The 21,680-nt window shown below is 43.6% G+C and overlaps 2 long non-coding RNA genes across 2 annotated transcripts in view; both read right to left on the bottom strand.

Annotated features, from left to right (window-relative positions):
• Window positions 1–8,151: 8,151 nt before the first annotated feature.
• LOC146542771 (uncharacterized) lies at window positions 8,152–12,257 on the bottom strand. The gene is made up of 3 exons (XR_014879686.1): window positions 12,130–12,257; window positions 10,007–10,721; window positions 8,152–9,371 (listed from the first exon to the last, which is right to left on the bottom strand). It is a non-coding gene; the product is annotated as an uncharacterized LOC146542771 (long non-coding RNA).
• A 554-nt stretch (window positions 12,258–12,811) lies between these two features.
• LOC146542772 (uncharacterized) overlaps window positions 12,812–21,680 on the bottom strand; it is a 34,520-nt gene continuing 25,651 nt past the window's right edge. The window contains exons 2-3 of the long non-coding RNA XR_014879771.1: window positions 14,321–14,449; window positions 12,812–12,940 (exon numbers count right to left, since the gene is read on the bottom strand). This is a non-coding gene — a long non-coding RNA (uncharacterized LOC146542772). The remainder of the gene's footprint in view (window positions 12,941–14,320; window positions 14,450–21,680) is intronic.

Genomic DNA, 21,680 nt, shown 5'->3' on the forward strand with positions numbered 1-21,680 from the left:
AACCATGTTCTACAGCACATATGAGTTCCCCAGTACAGCACACTGGCACCAGACACAATGGCATTTTTGTTTGCAGTGATGTTTTTGAAGCAGCAAAATGGTTCTTCCTGGTCATGTGTCTTCTTTGCTTGCAAAGCTAGTGGATAGTGGGACATACACGGATCTAAACTACTATAGCAGTTAAAGCTGTATGATCAGCTGCATAATTTCTACTGTATTTCAAATCACAGCATCACCAAGGCTGGAAAAGACTCCCAAGATCATCCAGCCCAACCCCAGCCCATCCCCACTCCTTGAGTGCCATACTTACTCTTTTCTTGAATACCTCCACGGACAGTGACCATAATGAAGAACTCCATACAGAAAACCTACCTTATACAACTCAAATGACAGCCTGAGCCATATTTAAGACCTGGCTGGGTCTATTTAAGGCTGGCTGGGTGAAAAGCTGGCAAAGGCTTTCTAAACTCTGCTTTGAATTTCTCTCACTCAGAGCATCTCCAGGTCCTGAGCATAGATAGTTTGATATTTTGCATTTCACAGGCTGCATTAGCACAACAAAATGCTGCACTTGTACGAAAGCTGTCCAAATTATAAGATGAATGCAATAACAAAAGGAACGTGAACTTGGCACCTGGTTTTCTTTCTGTGACAATTCAAAGGCGTAATTTCTGTGTCAGTTTTTTCTTTTTTCCCCTAATTAGAAACATAATTAAAAATCACTCTTGAAAAAAATGTTGTTTTTTTTTCCTCTTCTGCCATTTAAGGGATCAAAATCCTTTGAAGATCAATTGAAAGGCAAAACTGCGTGACAGTGAGTGCCTAGATAAGCCTCTTGGAAACACACCTAGCTGAATTACTGCTGTCTTGACCAATCTCAGTAGTTGATCCTTCAAGGTCGTGGCACACATATCCATATCCCAACCTCTGGAGAAATCATTCTAGGACTCTTCTCAGATGCTCATAGATTGCTCTCTTCAGAAGGAATCCAGAAATGCACTGTGAATTAATACCGAGGAAGAAGGGATGAATTCAATGATAAATAGAGGCAAAAACTACTGTATCACATTCAAGCAATGAGTTTGCCCAACCAAGTGCGAGTTGGGCACCTATGACAATGTTACATAATTAGAACAGAAATGGAGATGGTAGAAACAACATTTGGTTCTGTAAGAACAAATTCATTCTCGGGTCAACCTTGATAATACAAAGAAAAATAAGACTGTCCCCATCTGCAGTCTGGGCAGCAAAACCTTGGGCAGGCCTCAGCTCCAACTGTTTTGAGGACCACTGTTGCTTTGCTTCCTTTTGCTTTTAACTCTTTCCCTGCTGGTGAGGAAAATGTGATCTGGACATCCACATATCCATCCTCAGAATGGGGTGTTCCTTCAGCAATCTCTGACTTCCCTGGAGAAATTCAAATTAATTTATCAAATGGAAAGAGTTCTCAAAAAATGGTTCTATATATCTATGACAGTACGAAGCTCAGTAAAGTTCCCCGAATCATCATCCCAGTGAATAAAAGTGCTATATAAATTCATTGGTATTGCCTAACCTTTCCAGAGGGATCCACATCAAACTCCCAGACACGGGGGAGTCTTTTCTCGGAGCACAAACCTCATAAGTCAATCAAGGATCCAACCACAAACAAGAATTAGAGCTCAGATTGATACCGAGGTAATTTGTGGTGATCACTGCTTCGTACGCAATGGCCATTTGAATCAAGAAAGAAAAACTCAAGGACTTCAGACAAATAAGATGAGCGCTCACACTTACATGGGAACAGCCCAACTTATGTGATGACAGGCAGAGAGATTCAGAACACGCAACTAATTACAAGGTATGGTAATTATTGGTATAAAACCAATGTTAAAAGCAGATGAAAAGTGCTGGTGTCATTTTTTTCTGCAGAGTTACAAGGCTCAGAAATGTCAAGTCAAAATTTCATTTTGAAATACAATTCTGAGCCTTTTATATGTGCTACTTCAAACTACTGACAAGCTGGAACACTGCACCAAGACGAACAGCTTTCTTAAAGAAAATGTATCAGGTTTTTGTATCTAGTTTCTTCTTATCTGCAAGAATAAAAAATTACTATCATACTAATGTAAATCGCCTTTGAAAAGAGATAAAAAACTTACATATTTTTTGTTTTTTAATTCTAAAAATGCGTGGTCATCACTGCTATCTAGAAATGGGATACCAAATAAAAAATAGAGAATAACATCTCAAAAAGAGAGCATTAAAGAAGTTAGACAAATTTCTAGGCTCCAGTTTTATTGAGATATTGTTATGTCTCTCTGGAAAAAAAATGCAGTGCTGATGTGAGATCTAAAGTGAAAGGCAATTTTAGTAATTACTTACACCTGTGGAAACCTCGTCTGATCTCTGGGATTCATCCTTCAGGCTCGCACAAATTCATTGTTCTGTTCTATCAGTTCTTGGTAATGTGATAAGTCAGAAGTGAGACTGCCAGCGCCAAACATCTAGTGCCATGGGTAGTCCTGAAACTATCCGTGTTCAGGAGGGGTTTAGAAGTTGTACTAAAGGACACGGTTTAGTGGGGAAGTACGAGTGGTAGGTGGATGGTTGGACTGGGTGATCTTGGAAGTTTTCTCAGAATCAGCTTCACAGAATCACCAAGATTGGAAAAGACCTACAAGACCCTCCAATCCAAACATCACCAATAATTCTCACTAATCCATGTCCCTCAACACAGCGTCCAAACGTTCCTTGAACAAATCCAGGGTCAGTGACTCCACCACATCCCTGGGCAGCCTAAAGTTCTCCAACCTTGGTGAGTCTAAGATCCTATGGAACTCTTCTATGGATTAGCAACTAGAATTTTATGCAAAGGCTAAGTTTTTCTCTTTGCTTCCTACTTTTTCTTCCCTCCTGTGGAGCTTCTTCCCCTCGTTTACCTTCTCCACCACTACAGCGCATCTCTGGTACTTCCTCCTTTCACCATTGGTTCCTCTCAGGATATGCCCAGAGGTTTGCTCCTTCATTCCCACCACTGTTTTGTGAGAGGTAAAAATAAAATCCCTATTGGCCATCCCTCCGATAGGGAGGGCGTTTGCTCTAATACTGCTGCTTCCCAACCCCAGGGGCAAGGCCCATTCCCTCCGAGCAGAGTGCACCCATTGCTCACAGCACCCACACGTCAGTGTGCAATGGGCACTGTGTGGGCTGAAACCAGGGCAGTGTTTTGGCAGCACATACATTGTGAACAACTGCTTTCAAGGCTGAAGCACAGGAAGAGCAATATTTCATCAAAAAGCTCTGATGAACGCCTTGAGAGCTCACTGAGAATTGCAGCCACTGCCACTGAACCAGATTGATGGGTTAGTTTCACAAACAAAAAAAGTCAAACATGCCACAATTTTGTGTCTTTGATGCCCTTTTTTTTTTTTGTTAATCTGTTTTAATAGAAAATATTTAAAATGAAAATAAATTCTGTTGTTTTTGTTGACCATCTTGTTCAATATCTTTATTGATTATCTGATTAATTCTCCACTGAGTGCACCCCAGCAAGTTTGCAGACAGCACCACGTTGGGGGAAGCGTGGATCTGCCCGAGGGCAGGCAGCCCTACAGAGGGACCTGGACAGGCCGATCGCCGGGCTGAGGCCAACGGGACGCAGTTCAAGCAGCCGAGTGCCGGGTCCTGCACTTTGGCCACAACAACCCCACGCGGCGCCGCAGGCTTGGGGCAGAGCGGCCGGAAGGCCGTGCGGAGGGAAAGGAGCTGCGGCTGTCGGTCGGCGCTCGGCTGAACGTGAGCCAGCAGTGTGCCCAGGTGGCCAAGAAGGCCGACGGCATCCTGGCTGTGTCAGCAGCAGCGCAGCCAGCAGGAGCGGGAGGTGACCGTCCCCTGCACTCGGCTCTGGTGAGGCCGCACCTCGGTGCTGTGCTCGGCGTTGGGCCCCTCACTCCAATGCAGACGTGGAGGCCCTGGAGGTGTGCAGGGAAGGGAACGGAGCTGTGAGGGGTCTGGAGCACAACGGGGTGTGATGGGGAGCGGCTGAGGAGCTGGGATTGTTCAGTGTGGAGAAGAGGAGCTCAGGGGAAACCTCGCTGCTCTCTACAGCTCCCTGACTGGAGGCTGTGGGGGGTGGGGGTCGGCCTCTTATCCTGGATAACGGTGATTGAATGAGAGGGAATGGCCTCAAGTTACTCCAGTGGAGGTTCAGGTTGGATATTAGGAGAAACTTCTCCAAAAGAGAGTGCATTGGCACAGCTGCCAAGGGAGATGGTGGGGTCACCTTCCCTGGAGGCGTTCAAGAAACATTTAAATGTTATACTAAGGGACATGGTTTAGTGGTGGTAGGTGGACAGTTGAACTGGATGATCTTGGAGATCTTTTCCAAATTCATGAGTCTATGTTTCTATGACAGGTGCTGCTCCTCTGTGCTCACACTTGTCCCCAGCAGCACACATTGGTGACTTCAGCAAGGCCATTGTCTCCCACATCATCCTGATAATAAAACTTAGAAGGCATGCACAGATGAATGGACAGTGAAGTGAGCTGAGAAGTGAATTCCTCCATGGGGAAAAAGTGGCACCTACTGACATTCGTCAGAGTTTGCTGAACATTTACAGAGACCAAATAGTGGATGTGAGCACAGGGAGGGGTGGATGGTATGTTTCAGCAGTGGCAGCAACGAGTCACCTCTGCTGGTGCAGATTTTGACAAGCGTGGCATGCATCTCGTTCATTGCTGGTGAGAACACAAAGCTAATGTTGGTGATTATGTTGAAAATCAGTGTTTTGTAGCTAGGAATGTGCTCTATTCAATAGTGTTATTGTACTCTTTGTATTTGCTATAGTTCCCATGGAAATAAGAGGCATTACTGTTGGAGCAACCTACATCTATGCAGCCCAAGGCAGTTTCTCTTCACTCAATGTAGCTATAATGTTGGACATCCATGCACTAGACGTTCTTTCCACAACAGATATCCAAACATAATTAAAATCATATTTTTGTTAATGAATTCTTCTCAGTGACTCCTCACATCCCCTCCTCTAAGGGAAAAATCCCTTCTGAACTCAGAAATGTTATTACAGAGAGAAAAGGGCAGTGCTGATGACTGGTAGCCCCATCTCACTTATTCTCACAGAATGTCATCCCACCTGGTTTGACATCCAGCAGAGTAAGATGCACTTCATTTTACGGAAAAGATGTTATGAAAATGAGTCTTTTAAACCACCTCTTTGTCGTGAGAAATACAACTAATTTTAAAAGCTTTGTAGGAGTAATTGAGTGAAAAATTGTAAGTTTCAATACAAAGGTTTTGTGGCTGATGAGGTGTGGAGCATAATCCCCCAGGTGAGGTCTGCACCCACCGCATGTTTCTGAGATTACAGCCATACATGCATCATGGAGAACATCCACAGACCTGTTCTGCCTGTGAATTTAATTCTTTATGCAATTTCTCACCAGCATTTGACAAAAGTATTGTTTTAACTGTCCTTCCCAACCACACCTTGGGTGCCACAGCGGAGGCACAGGACTGCATCTGAGTGGGCTTCAACAGCTGACGTAACACACTAACAACCTCATATATGGATGCAAATTAAACATAGTTAGTAGAAGACAGTAGATTTTTCACTATAGGTTAATAGACACCAAGACTGAATGCAGCACAAGCTATAAAATCAAAGGGATCCTAACACACGCAGCACAGCCAGCTGTCGATAGCATGCTCTATTCTGAAGATTTTGATGCCTTGATTACGTAAATAGGGGAAAACTCCAGCAAGATAATCACCAAACAATAAATCACCACAACTTGAATGCAAATGAATTTTGAGCCTTATCACCATAATTACCATTTTATCCCCGTTATTATCTCAGTAGGATAGAGGACATCGAGCTCTAGAGATTATTCCTTACTGGTATCATTTCAATTGGTTGATGTTACTCAGCCTGCTGGTAAGCTGCAAATAAATGGCTTTAGTTTTCTGAAATTGGGCTCTTCTTTACAACCACAACTTAGCTTCTTTACAGCCACCATCTCCACTTGCCTGGTGCTCCGCTCTCTTCCCAACTCAGACACCTTAAACAAATGACCCGATCAATGCATATTGAAACAGCCTTTCCACTGCTATCAGAGAACTCAAGGTCAACTTCTGGTTGCTTTTTCTTTGGAACAGCCATTTCCAAGCAAAAAGAAAGCCAGGCCTAGAGCTCCACAAAACTAAACTTCAGCAGAAGTTCTTTGCAATGTTGTGTCATGTCTCCCTATAGTGTTTCAACAAATTTCATGATGTTTCACTGGAGGTTAATTTATACTCAAACATAATTTATTATTGGATTTGGGACAGTTATGTTGTGCATTTAGCCGACAAAGGATAAGATCTGTTTTAAATACATTTATAAAGAAGGAAAAAGTCTGATGGCTTGGGAAATTTAGAGATATTGAAAGAAGTATTTGACATCTATATTAACTCAAAGCCCTAAATGGGCTGGGCTTGTTTACATTGCTTCAGTCTTATTACAGGGTGAATTTTACCAGCTGTCTTGCTGAGCAGTCATTTAGCCCTAAACTATAGTTAAAACTGTCATGGTTTTAAGCAAATTATATTGCGTAAAGTAATTATTTCTCTAACTGCAAAGAGGATCCAGGTAGCTTGTGAATCTGATTTCCGAAAAAAGAGCTGGCGGAGCGCCCTCTGTGTAAGGTATAGGAAAGCAGAGTTAAGGATATAAAGGCCTTTGTAACCCAGAAAGGGGTGAGCTGCCTTGATTAATTAGCAGCATACGTTTGGAAGGAATAGATTTCTGCCAAGCCAATCTGTTAATTAAACAGATTCACTGTTAATTTCAAAACATCAAGGCAAACTTGTTTCCTTTACAAGGTGTTCCTGCACCAATAATCATTAATCCTCATGATTAATAGAAACTTTACGCTTGCAGTGTCTGAGGGGAAATTGCTGAAGAGCCATTTTGGGGAAATAAAGTCCAGCAACTAGAAGTTAGCCAGGATAAGGAAGTGTGTTATTTAAGTCTGATCTAGCAGCAGCATGCAGACATCTCAGAGAAGCCTAAAATCATAGACTCACCAAGGCTGGAAAATACCTCCAAGATCATCCAGTCCAAGTAGCCACCCACCAGTGATATTTCCCCACTAAACCATGTCCAACATCTGAATGTTTCTTGAACACAAAAGTACCTTTTGCAACTGACGCTCACCTTGTGCAACAGGAACTTCCAGGATGATCAGCCGAATCTGCTGTGGAGCCTGAAATCCATGAAGTATTCACAGTTTTGATGGGCTTTGTCTCTGATCATGTTAGGAACATGATCGTGATCCCTTGGGGATATCTCCATCCCCAGAGTTTTTGCTAATATTGAAATTGCAGCTTTCCTGCTTTGTTGTGAAAACACCTTTCGTGTGCTTCTGTGCACCCTCAGCTCTACATTTCCTGAGCTGCAGCCTCATTTATTTCACTACTTTCATGCATTAGGGGACACATGTGGCACCAAAATGGACTCGGTGATAGTTCCCTGACCAGTGACTTCTGTATAATCAGCTCCTTCACATTTGGTGCTGACCCTGTTTTCAGTTAGGAATAAATAGCTTATTATGGAGTATTTCTCCAGGACAACCCCCTTACAAGGCTGAATTTGATGCTATGCATAGCCTGTCTAGCAGCAATTTAACATCGCCATCAGACATTCTTTATAACACCAGAATGGGATTTATATCATATTTGTGTACCTCCTTCAGAACACGTGCTGCCCAAGAGTCAAGTAATTAATTCATCCAGCAGCAGGAGCTCATACAGGTGCTATCAGCAAAGCACTGATAGTCTTCATGTTGACTTGCATTGGATGGGACATTGCCAGGCTGGATGGGATCCTGATCTAGTTGTTGGCAACCCTGCTCACAACACAGAGTTGGAGCTAAATCATCTTCAAGGCCTCCTCCAATTTAAGCTATTCTATGATTTACTGCAGTGCACTGAGTAACCACCACAACCAGACCATAATAAGGGTAAATCAGACATTTTGATAAGCAAGCTTCTAAACCATACTTCTCTTAGTGTGTAGATCTTATCTCTAGGTGATAGGAAAACTACTTTCAATTCAATTTTAATAATAACACAAATTTAAACTGTTTTCTGCTGAAATACAGTGATAGCGCTTTTTGTAACACAACATCTAGGAACCACAGTCAAGAACAGTATACCATCACGTACAGATAACCTGTGCCCAGAAAAGCTCATGATTAAGGCAACAACAGGTGAAAGATCCTTTATTCCCATTTTACTAACGTTTGCAGTACAGCTAAGGAAATCCCCACTGACTGATCCCCAAGTTAGCTGCTCAACCACAGAACAACCATGCTGGGCAGACACTAAAACCCTTGAGAAAGCTGAGCTCTCTAGTTCCTGATACTGCCATAGCATGCTACTGCTTATCTTACAAAACCATAAAGACCCACAGCTTTACTACCTCCACCCCCTATGAGGTACAGAAAACACAGAGGCTGGATGGTTATGCTCTATGAAGGTGGTGGAGGACCAGGCTTGCCACCTCCCTTGATGAAGTGTGCCCACTCATGCCTATGGGAAGTAGCTGTGAGCCAAAGGCACCCTGAAGCCATGTCAGTAGGGAGGGGGGAGACAGGTGCATCATTGAGCAATCACAATTTACTTTAATTACATATCTTCACTGGCTGCTGAGCTTTGGAAAAATAACAAGGAGGTGAAAAAAAAATCTTGCAATCCAGGTGAATTTTTCCAAACTGATTGCGAACACTCAAAGTTCCCAAGGGCCTTTGTTAGCATAGCAAAGGCAACAGACAAGGAGATGGATTGAACAGGGAGAGTTTCTCTCTTGTAAGATAATCTGGTTAGCATTCAAAATTTGGAACATTTAGACTGTGCTCTGCGAGTGTGTCCAGCTGAATGCGGGCCATCACAGTTTAACAACTCTCTTATTTCCCCATGTGAAGGATGTGTGACATTGGTTGTCTGACAGCACTCGACCAACTCCCTCTGCACCAAAACATTTAGGTACTGCATTTTCTCAAAATTATTCAGAATTCATAAATCACAGCTATATTGGCGCTTCTAAACTCTGAGTTGTCCTCACCTATCATGAAAAATATTGCTTGCAGTGAGATGAATATCCACCACACCAGTGGGTGAAGAACAAGGGTAACACCATGAAATCTTGTCCATTTTCAGCAGTGTGTTTTTCTTATTATCCAGAAGCAAATTAAGTCCCCTTTTAGTTCCCAAACAGTCACTCTGAAGGAGAAGTGTGTGCTCCACAGCCCCAAGAGCATCAGTATGCATATTTCAACCCCTCCTTTGGTTACCAATTATTATTGACAGCCTGCTTCAAACCTGGATTTTCTCCCTAGAGAACGAAAACAAATGTTTTAGAACAGCTACAGCAAACGTTGTTTTATTTGGATGTGCACTAATAGCATCTCCCCAGTCGAGAACCCTGTGGGAATAGAATGGACCTCTTTGGAGGAAAAAGCAGCTGTAGGAATACTAAATGATTTGAGGTGAAGCAGCAGAAGGCAGGGCAGAGCTCCCTTTTCCCAGCATTCTCTCTAATATTAGTAATAATATTAATAATATAATAATATATATATTATTTCTCATACATTACTTTTGGAAGTATTTTGAACTCAATGTTTACTCTTTATTCACGGGAGAAACCAGCATTCTTCTAGGCCTCCTTTGCAAAAGATGTGAGAAGATGAGAGATCTACATTTCCCATCCAGAGAGATATCAGAATCCATCTTGGCTTCTGAAGGTATTTTGGGCAGAAAAAAAGCTGATTACTTTAACTTGAAATAAACCAAGTCAGTCACTTCCAGTGTCACAGACTGGATGATGGCTCAAATGCACTGAGAATGCAACAGGTCTTTGGCAAGGAGTTCCTGTACTGCCAAAGTGAGATACAAGAACGAGTCTGGTAATGCTAATAGTTTTGGTAAATGGAGTAAACAAATGCAGAGCAGAATGCGTGTAGGACTAACCTGCCCTCCTGGGATTTTGGTCTTCTGTTCAGAAATCTGACATAGGTCTACCTTGAAGGAGAGCATCTTCTGGTTAAACGAACCAACCAACCAACCCGGCATTTCAGACCTTGTCTGGGATCTCACTTGCTAAACCTGGAGGGTAGAATAGGCTACAGGACACTGTAAGAGTCATCAGGACAGGAGTTGCTGAGCTTGTACTTGTATTTCTCTAGCTTTCCCCCTGGCCTGCACAGCAAAGGCCTTTGGAAGAATGGCATTTCAGGAACTTGCAGAACCCGTGTTTTGTGAGATGCTGAACACCCCTGTGAGCCAACAAGCCCTGCACTGTGACCAAGGGATTTCTGCACTGCCCTTAGTTTTTACATGACACTTCAGGAGAAATCTCTGCACCATTTAAAAGGCGATAACGTCCTGGTCTGGACCCTAAGAAACCTCTTTCTTATACTTGGTGGGGTCAGAAACACCTCACCTTCTGTGCTTGCTGCCAGCTTCTCCTTGCATTGGAAAAATAAAGCTGTCAGTCAAAGGTTTTTCTCTTCAGAGATTTCCACACCAGCAGCACGTAATAGAACAGTAAAATAATACGCTATCTCGCCCTGATGATCTTGATGACTGATACATCACTGCCATTTTACTTCTTCAGTGCCGTGGTGCAGTGCGGGATGTGTCTTATCCTCATATGCTTCCAGTGCTGATCAGACGACCACGTTTTCTGTTGGAGAAGCAAAAAGAGAGAACACATGTAGAAGAAATACTGCAAAACGCTCATGGTATTTGCTTCCGGAAATGTACTCCAATTATACTCCTAAAATCAAAGAGGAGATATGTTCTGGGAGAGAATTGTGCGCTCCAAATTAACCAGTACCACCAGGTTGGAATTGCCTGCTTGCAGAGAGCTGCTGTTGAACAACCTTTAACCAAAGAGCAGCACGCAGGGCCTCCTCAGCAAGCAATCACAACCAGGGATGCACCAAAAAACCAAACTCTCTCTGTAAGAGAGATTTTGCTTGTGGACAAAACTCTATTAGAGGTTATAGTCGTGGTTTTGAAGTTTCATTTTATTTTGGCTTCGGGTACAGGGATGTTCTTTTTTTTTAATGCATCAGTTTTTGTTGTTATTGTGTTTTATTCTCTCCAATGATTCATCTAGCTTGAAGGCATTTATTGAAATTCTTGATAGAATCTCACTTAAAAGTTTGCAAGGAGAGACACACAGCCCAGTTAACACCCCTCATAGTTTCCAACAGCTGCTTTTTCCTGATCTGGGACTGAGTTTTCAGATGAAAACTTCCAGTTTACTGCAATACAAAAGCTCTTCTTCTGACCATTGCTGGGTTTTGTGCTAAAGGTGTCAGCTCTGGTGTTCATCCGTCCTCTTGAGCACCGCAGAACTCACAGCAGGGCATCACTTGGACAAAAAGGACAGCATTTCAGTAATGCTTGGAAAGTCAAACTGATCTGGTTTGACTGAGATGAATCAGAAAGACGAGTGTATGTCAGTTTCAAAGCAGTGATGTATGCCATATCCTAAAGGGGTCAGTAGCTCTGCTGTAAAATGTTTAGGGAAGAGGTTGGAAGCCCTGTTTGAGATCTGTCTTTTGCCAGAAATCAAACCTTTTTTAAGCCTAACCAAAAATATTTCATTCACCTTTCTCTGCCCAGTGTTATTTAGTAATATGCAATTACTGTGTTATGCAAAACACATTCAGAAATGAAAATTAAGCCATTTCTGTCAAAAGAAAAGCTTTCTTATGAAATGCTTGAAATGTAGGGACTTCTAATACTTTAAAAGTTAGATATTCATATACAAGAAGATGTTAAAATATTGCAACAGCAGCTTTACTTTCATCATCCTTTCAGGAAATGGTTTCTGGCAGTGTTTCAATTGCAGAGAGATCTATTCACCATTACAGTGTTCAAAGCAGGAGCACTGCTGAGAATTTCAGCCTGTCTGGTTCTCAAACACAGGACCGTGCTGGGACTTTTCTTACGGGGAAGAATGCAGAACAGCGATCTCTCTCCTTGTCATCGATCTGCTTCTTTACAAAGAAAGTACAGCAGAAATAACACTTAGAGGCAGCTCCCCTACCCACAAAATCCAGCCTCCTTCCCTTCCCTACCCGTATCGGGGGTCACTCCGCATTTTGCCTGCCTTCCACGTGAAACCCGACAGCTGTGCAAAGAGCCGGGCGGGCGCAGGGGAAGCAGAGAAACCTCGGAGCCTTCGGGGCTCCTCGGGGCTCCTCGGTTCCCTCCGGCCGAACCCCGCCCCGCCCCGCCCCGCCCGGTGCCGCTGTCCGGCTGCCGGTGCTGAATCCGCCGCTCGCTCCGCAGCCCTGGGCGGTAGAGCCGCTCGCCTGCCCCAGCCGCCTCCCGGTGGGCTTCGAGGGGTAAGTTTGCCCCCGGCAGGCAGGACGCGGAGGGAAGGGGACGGATCTCGCGGCCAGCCCCGGCAGCTGGAGTGGAAACAGGTTGTGTGCATCTCGGCGTGGGAGGAAGGGGCGGCTCTGGCTGCCGGCGAGCCCAATGCGGGCTCTTGGAACGGGGATGGAGCTGCCGCTTCTACACCCAGCGATGTGCTGAAGGAAATGGACAGAGAATTTCTGCAGGCTTTGCTCCCAGATCGCGTCTTCCCGGGAAGCCAAAGCGCTCCCCGAGCTCCTGAAGTTCCAGCAGTTCCTAGCTTGGCTTGGGGTTAACCACAGCAAGGTTCATTTGCACGAGACCCAGCTTGTTTTTTGCTCCTCTGCATGCGCACGGTCAGGAAAAGTGCATCTGAATACTGAAAAGTCTGTTTGGAAACCCGGGAGAGCTCAGGAAAAGCCACGGTGGAGAGTTGTGGTGTTTTGGATATATTTGGCACAAAGTACTGCTGCCTCTGCTCGAGAAATTCATATGGCTTGAAGGTAAGAGACAAATCTCGATGCTTTTCTGCAAGAAATACAAATGCTGTGAATATCGCAGTAATGGAAGAGAGAGATAAGTAGATGGTGTATTCACCACTGCCTAGCAGTGTAAATAAAGACAATGGAAAGACAAAATATTTGTCATTGTACTATCAGATCTCTCTTGAAATAGAGTAGGTGAAAGCAAGATCTGAAACACAGACTATCTTGATTTTTTTTTTCTTCTAAAACACTGCAAACCAATAAGAAGTTGTTTTTAAATGCTAAAGATACGTGCAGAGATGCTAAGAAACTAGGCTTGGGTTTAGAAGTTTAATACTCAGCGTTGCTTTCACATACACAGAATGGAAATAAAGTGTCAGGGAAAACTGTGGGAGGAGGATGTGTAGATAGAGTATAATGTAGGTATATTCCACTTCCCCAAAGAAAGAGATTGTTCAATCAAATTGCTTTAGGTAAAACACTGTTTTTTCTCTCATTACATTGATTTTTAATTTATTATTATTATTATTATTTTACATAAAGCAATGCAACGCAATGCAAAGTTCACACACCTCGCAACTCACTTCTCAGTACCAGCTGTGATGCTGAGATATTCTTCCCAGTGAAGGACACCAGATTGGTTTCTATCACCCTTTCCAGAACAAGCCCTGTAAGGCAAGCTTTCAAAAATCCTGCAAGGTTTATAATAACCTTTGTGACGTGAAGGAACTCTGAATTATTCCTGTTTCTACTTTAATATTTCCCAGTTGTCTTTCAGCTGTAAGTTTCATCTGGCTTTTTGAAACCAGAAGAAACCAAGGAGTCAGGGCAGGGAAGCAGACGAGAGGGTTGTGTTGGGTCCAGTTCAGCACTGAAGTATTTTTGTTCAAAGCTGTTGACTGTAGGTGGTTTCTACACAGATCACACATCCTCACATTAACTGTCAAGTCCCTCTCAGCCTGACTTACCCATGCAAAGCATGAAGCCGTAGAGTTAACAGCATGTGGAGCATGAATCACTGTTCAACAAGTAGGATTTAAAGTAAAAAAGATGGGGAAAAAAGCATCGTTGTTTTATAAGTAACCAACCCGAAAATTATGATATAAATGTTCAAATAGATTGCACACACAGTTCACTGCAAAATAGCATGTGTTATATTTCGTACATGTACAGTGTCTCATTCAGTTGTTCCTTTAACCACAGAATGGTCTTAGTAATTCATAAGTATATCATAGAACCACAGAATCCTGTGGTTATGTTTTTGAAATTATGTAAAAGTCACTTGCTTGCAGCAATCTAGGAGAAGTCTATTGGCAATACTGCTAACTCCATCAAAGCTGTGTGAAGAACCCTACCAAAGAAGTGGAAATAGCACCATCTGTAATTTTTGTGTACTTTTTCTCCATTTGTTGTTTTCACTCACCAGAAATTCTGCTACTTCAGAATCTATTCCTTATGTCTCATTCTTTAGAGCAGAGTTGTAAAAGCACTTTCTATTGATCTGTGTGGTTATCTTCTGCTTACATAGGCAGGGCATGTATGCCAGGCAAATCTGATGGAGAGAGAAAGAGAAAGGCCGAGTTCAGATCTTCTGTATATCTGAAATAATAGCATTGGGAGAAACAACTGTGCATTGGCAGGATTACATAGGTGTGAGTTTGGATCCTACATTTTGCCTTAATGTTTCTAGAGGTAACTACAGAGCTGCAATTATCTGATATAAATTAAGTGCTTTGCCTTATGTGAGGTGTCACGGCATCATAAAGCAAGATTGCAAGTTTCAGACTTCAGAGAGAGGCACATGAACTTGAAGCCAGGTGAGGCTGGGCTGATGGTACAGGTTGACTGGTAGCAAACGTGGTCTGTATCAAGCAGCAAAGAACCTCCTTTTTCCTTTTCCTTTTCCTTCTGCGCCACTTTCACATTGGTGAAAGGCTCGGTTGTGATGTCAGTTAGGTCAGAGGTCACATGTTGTCCTGCATTCCCACCCACACAGCTGTCCCCTGAGCAGCCCCATGTCACCATGCACCCTCTGTGCTGAGAGGTTACACCGTGTGAATGCGCGGAGCGGCGGCGGTGTGGATACACGCGCAGCTCTCACGAAGGAATCACAGCTTGGCATCCATTCTCTCTGCATGCACTGCATGCATGCAAGGAAGCAAGCACAAAGATTGCTCTTCAATCCTTCCCAGCTTTGCTGAAGTGTAAGGCACCTGCCTGGGAGAAATACTCAGCACTTCCCTTAATGGCACTTCATTGCAGGTTCAGTGTATTCCTCCCCATATGCTCTTGGGATTGCACACTCAGGCTGCTGCTACCCTTAGCAAAGGCTCCAGGCACTGGTCAGCGGACAGCACAAGTTACAAACTTGCTGTTAAATGCAACTGGAAGAGAACAACAGCATTTTGTAATCAAGTTGAAAGTGCTGAGCAATGGCACTGACAGCGAGGACCCGTGACACCACTGAGCAGAAAGGCTTAGCACATACAGCATCACAGAAAAACAGAATCACAGAATCACCAACATTGGAAAAGACCTACAAGATCATCCAGTCCAACCATAAATGATTGGTATGATTTCCTGTGCATCCTTCTTCTAAAATTCCACCTTAGCATTAAAACACGCACACAAAAAACACTCCGCCTCCCCCCCACACTCCCCCTGCCGTGCTTGCTTAAACTTCAAATTTGCCTTTTAAGAGCTTATAGTGCTGATATTTTGATGCCTCTCAAAAGGACACAGCAAAACCTTTCAGGAGGAGTAATTACCCTGGATGCTCCTGTGTTCATTGCTGGATTAAAAAAATAGTTATGAGAGAATTTTACATTTTGGATGGATCACTTCAGTCCTATGGGGCAGCTGAATCCACTCTATGTAACAACCAAACTGCCCATGGCCATAAGGACCCTGAGGACCGATGCGAACTGCCTTAGCTGTGGGTATCCAGTGTGTTGTATGGAATTATCTACCTGTGAAAGTGCAGGGAGTATTTGGATAGGAAAATAAATCAAGCTTCCCCCAGAAGAAAGTAGGGTTTCATATTACTTGGAAACATTTGGACATTGCTATTTCCACTGTGTGCAGAAGTGGTGGAATGAAGGTCTAGGTCCTACTGTGTTTTTACAAAAAGCATTTACTTGCTTGACTTTAACCCGCTTTTGCCAGGCTTGCCCTTTTTCTCACACACTTCTTTATGTAAGTCACCATATTTTTGACAAACACCACGTATGAATTCTCTAATGCAAGCAACTTTGAAAAGAATACTTATCTTCAAGTGCACAAGTGTCTGCAGTTCTTCAGATACGAATAAGAAGGATTTGGCCCGTGAACCTCACAATCATCTCATAGCAACTCTTTTGCAATTTCACCCGGCGTGCAGAAATTTCCTGTGAACTATCAGGGAATCTGGAAAGGAGCTTTCTGACATGGACATAGCCAACGTTTCAAGGCTGAGAGATATAGGATGGGAAGCATGTTCACACAAAGGTAATTTAGCTGTAAAGCTTCTTGGCACAGGATGTCTGGGTGCGAAATGTTCCTAAACACTGCTAACCCAGATTTAAGGGGAGATTACTGCTAATCTGGGTTAGGCAGTTTCAAGTGCAAAAGAAATAAATTCTCCCAGGGGCAATAAATGTACAGGAAGGAAACTTACTCAGTGAAAGCCTGAGATACAAACTCTTGTTTGATGAGTGGCAGCTTGCAGAAATATCACACACACTGCCCCGTTCTCATGCTCCTTCCCAGGCAATACGTTTCAGCTTCTGCTGGAGGAGCAGCGATGGACTAAAGGAAATCTGTCCAACTCCTCAAGGTTATTCTTATAAGGCTACAGGAAAAAATACGGTGGGCTACATCTTGAACCATAATGAGGTTTGGAACTCAGGGGTAGAAGGTTTGCCAGGATTTGTTTGGAGACAAACAAATTTTTTTACGGAATTTTATGGAGACAAATGTGCAGTAGGTAGATTTGCTTTGGCTAACTATTCAGAAGCACACAACTGAGATCGATTAATTTGCAGCAGTGTTGCTAACTAGATTCTTTGGGAAGGGGGAGGCAATTGTTTAAGTCCTGTCAGATGCATCATTCCTTGTGCTGTTACAAAACCAACCTATATTCAATCTAAAACGGTTGCTAATAAGTATTAACTCCCCTACCAATTGTTCCGCTTCAATCATGTTTTCTCTTGCTGTCCTTCATCTGGATATTTTTAGCATTATAATTTTTTAAAAGATGTGACTCTGTGTTCAACTGCTTCTTTGCTGTACATCCCTCCCAATTATCTTGGTGGGTATTTTTCTCTCAGCCCCCTGGAACGGGTTTATTTCTGGTTTACTCTTCCCTGTTGGTTTCCATGTGGTTATGTGGGAGGCTGCACAATCTTTATCAAAGCAGAGAGCCATGATTAGTCCATTCAGAAAATGTAAATGTAGCCTTATGTGTTCTGTAGCACTGGAGAAAGAGGGATAGACTGGAAGGAGCAATAAAAGCAGTCAATAATAGAACACAGTGGCGAGCCCTGTCAGAAGGCCTGGATGATCAGAGTGACGTCCACACTTCACATTTCTAATGGAGCTGAATAAACACACCAAACCTGTGTACGGCTGTCTGGGAAAGGCTAATCAGAGTGCAATCCAGCCCTGCTGAACTAAGTGAAATCCACGGTGGCTGTGCAGCCCTTGCACTTACCATTCAGTTTGATTTTTATCTTCCTTTCTGTGCGTGTTCCATTATTTATCCCAAATTTCAGAATCTGTAGCCTCAGCTGTTTCTGTCTGAGAGCTGAAAACACACTTATTAGTTGATAAATACAAGTATCTGATTTTACTCACTTTTCAGGTTGCCAACCGCTAGCGCTGTGGATGCATCAGCAAAATCAACACTATTGAGAACGCACTGCGCAATCTGCAGCTTTGTAGAGAAATGAACCCTTCACCAGCATCTCAGGTTTCTGAATCACATTCTCCTGAACACTAGAATTGAGGAAAGACATCAGAACAGTTAAATGCATTACCCAATACATTACACCTTGCAAATTACTTGTCTGATCTGAGCACTGGCCCCAAGCACTATTTAGATTTCTCATGCAGTTTGGAGTTTTAACAAATTAAGATTCTGCTTGGCACAGGCACTCTCCTGACCTCCTGTAACCTCCTTATCTGCATATTTCAAGCTTTCACGTATTTCTGAGCACAGTCTGGAGAAGTGTGATTATCTGCAGGACTGCAGGATCCTGAGGTTGGAGTTCTAACCTTGTTCTCTTTTCTCTGGTGACCAGCCCAGACAAGCCAGTCCAGGCAGAGCCTTGTCTACCTGCTTGGAAATCCTGCATCTCCCAGCAGCATAGAGAACAGGTTGCCCCCAAGCAGCTCACCGTCCTACACACAGATGGAGGAGTCCCAGTTTAGTTGTCCATGCTAGATTAGCCACAGTTATAAAGGTTATTAATTCAAAAATCATTAATAACATATATATTTTTAAAAAGCCATCAATATGACTGAACACTAAGAACGGCCCTCGTCCCATTGCGTGAATCATTTATAATCTTTGTGAGGTTATGGATGCTATAAAAATGTCTGTGACTGTACAGGAATACTTCAGCATGCTGTGATTGAGTGAATGCGTAAGCTCCTTATTTTCACTTTCTTAATGGCAATCTGATGCTAATAATCAGAGATTTTTAATTATCTGACTAACAGGAGAATCCAACTCAACATCCAAATCTGTGTGCTAGCCAGGATTTCTGCATGTCGTTACTGTTGGTTTGTCTTTGGCTTTACAACATGTATGTCACTTTAGTTGTGATCCATACGTCAGGATTCCAGACCTCCTCCAGTGTACATAAGCTGAAAGAAGGAAAGGGATAGAGTCTTCAGATGGATCTGTTGTGCTAGAACAAGTGGAAATGGCTTCAGACGACAAGAGGGGAGATTGAGAGTGGAGATGAGGCAGAAGGTTTGGCACTGAGGGCGGTGAGGCACTGGCACAGGTTGCCCAGAGAGGCGGTGGTGCCCCGTCCCTGCAGACAGCCCAGGTCAGGCTGTTGGGGCTGTGAGCACTGCTGGAGCTGTGGGTGTCCCTGTGCACTGCAGGGAGCGGCACCAGGCGCTTTGAGCTCCCTTCCAACCCAAACCATTCTGTGACTCTACAAAAACATTGCTGTTATTATTTTACAGCTGCACCTGAAGGTACAGCCAACCTTTGGGCTTCTCTTGGTGTTCCACTCTGGAAAACAAAAAAGATGAGCAGAGCAGTCTGTTCTTTGCTGTCAAACAGCAGTAAAGAAGGCTTTGGGATTTCCCAGGACAGCTCAGGGGTAACTGCTGCCCCCAGTCACGACTTTGGTTCTGCAGAGCATTAAGAGCTTGGACTTGCCAAAAACTTAATGGCCAAAGCTATTTCCATGGGCAGTTGAACTGAATCAGTGTTCTGCAAAATGCAGCTAATTTTCCCACAAATTTTTGTGCTGGCTTTTTTCCTCATTACAAACTCAATAATCTGTCTTTGCTATCACAGCTTCTTTAGCTGCAAAGTTCTGGGTTCAGTGCTTACGACAGAGGTGAGTGCTTCTGGAAGAGGAATTTTGCCATTCCTGTTCCACACCACCAGTAAAGCCAAAATATTCTCCAAATATCCCTTCTAGAATAGAAGCATATGTATTTCTTCTGAAAGGTGCTTCACTAATAAAAAGAGCTCCACGCGATAACAATGTGCAATTATTCGTTATGTAGGAGGATGTTTGCCTACATATGATGTGTATTGCTTTGCAATTTCCTTTCCAACTGTTATTTTTATTTATCCGGAGGTTTTTTTTTTTTTCCCCTAGTGTGGAAGAAGAATCAATTAGGAAATTACAGCAGTGACAGAAAACGATGAAAAGAAATAATGATAATAAAGTAAAAATCCCTTGGGTCCTCACATTGCAGTGTGGTTAACTGCTGAATTTCTGATTCAGGAGGGCTCAGATCACAGAGCCTCCATGTGAGACGGTTTACAGGAGAAAGGAATAAGAAAACGAAAAGGGCACTCAGAGGAAACACTGAAGTAAAGCAATGACTGAATAGGAAATATCTCAGCTTTGGGTCGTTTCTCTCAGCACTCCATCCTAATAGCATCACATTGAAGACATTCCCAGTGCATCCGGTGTGAGAGCACATTGATCACTAAGAACAAATCTCATTTCTGAGTGATGAAGTCAAATCATAAGAATTTTCCCGTCCAACCCACCCCATGTCTGAGTTAGGAACAAAACTGTAGGTCTGGTCCTTGCACTTCGCAAAACACCTCGAGGAGGGCACAGGTGGCACCAGCACTGAGAGGCAGTGGAGGTGGGCCAGCATATATAGGCAAGGGATATCACATTCACACATCCCTGAGTCTTTACTCTCTTCTTGTTTCTGTTTGCTGGAACAGCATTTAATGCTGAGAGGGAACTCGGTGTTATTTCAGTACTGTTACACATCAGTTTGCAGAGAAAAATAAGACACAGATACAGTGGAAAACAGCAAATAAAACCTCTTTTGAACCTCATTGCAAGTAATTTCTTCAAAATGTGATGAGAAGACTGAGCTCTGATGGGAGGATGAAGGAAACTTTGCAGGGTGAGTGTGTTAGAGAGTATGCTCCTTTTTGCAGTGTTACAGTGCATTTGTTTTAGGAAGGTGAGTGCCAGGCAGAGGCTTTCCTTGCACTTCTCTGCTTGTTTCACCTCCAGCAGACAGGGAACATTTGTTCAGGCCATGCACACTTTGCTTTTGGACACCTCTGCCCCCTTATTTATAATGCTGATGAATAAAACTGTCACTGGAGGTAGCGCTGGCTTTGGCCCAACTTTAACTTCCACAATTACTTGTACCAAGCACTCCATAATTAAAAACATTAGTGACTCCTTGCAGTGTTTCACTGGAAAGAGTACCTGCTCCTCCCAAATAGGATGGAAATATTCATGACTATCCGGAGCCCCATTAATGACTTTCTGGATTAAATGGATATGCAAATGATAGGAAAGTTGTAACTAAACAGGTCCAGATTACCAGGCACTGGCAAAACATCTGTGTGCTGGAAAACAAGCGTGCCCTGCACCATGGGGACATGGCCGCTGCTCTCCCACGGCTCATGCCATCCACCTGGGCTCTGAGATGGTTTCTCTCTTTTTCCCATCCATTGGCAGGACAGAGGCAGTTTCCCCTCACCACCTCTGCAGTGCTCGGTGGGGCTGAGAGCACGGGGACAGCAGTGAGGGGCTGGGTGAGTCAGGTGGGGCAGCACAGCTGTCTCATGGTGCTGTCTGATCGCGTGTGACACTCCTTGTCACACTGCATCTCCCGTCAGCTCAGACCAAGGGATGGGGGAGAGACGCCCAGCTCCTTCTGCACTGCTTCCCTGCAGTGTGTGAACAGGGGGAGTTGTCCTCAGGTGCCCGGGGGGGAGAGTGGTGACAGCACAGTGTCACTGCAGTGCTGTCATGGGGGCATGGCTACAAATTCCCTCCTAACCTCTGCAGTGTGAAGGGCAGCAGGGGGAAGTCTGGCCAGGGGTTGCAGTGCTGGTGGCTCTCTGCAGGCTGATTTACTGTAAAGCTCTTGGTTTGGTTGGTGGATTGGTTTTGTTTGTTTGTTCAGAAAAATCATCTTGTTGGCACTCTCAAACAGGTTCGGTCTCCATATTGCACATCTTTCTTATGTATCTCTTTGAGACCCAAATACACATGGTTCTTCTGCTACAGAATCACAGAATCACACAATGGCCAGGGTTGGAAGGGACCTCAAGGATCATGAATCTC

The sequence above is a fragment of the Meleagris gallopavo genome, chromosome 26, assembly GCF_905368555.1.
Source record: "Meleagris gallopavo chromosome 26, MGAL_WU_HG_1.1, whole genome shotgun sequence".
Classification (NCBI taxonomy): Eukaryota; Metazoa; Chordata; class Aves; order Galliformes; family Phasianidae; genus Meleagris; species Meleagris gallopavo.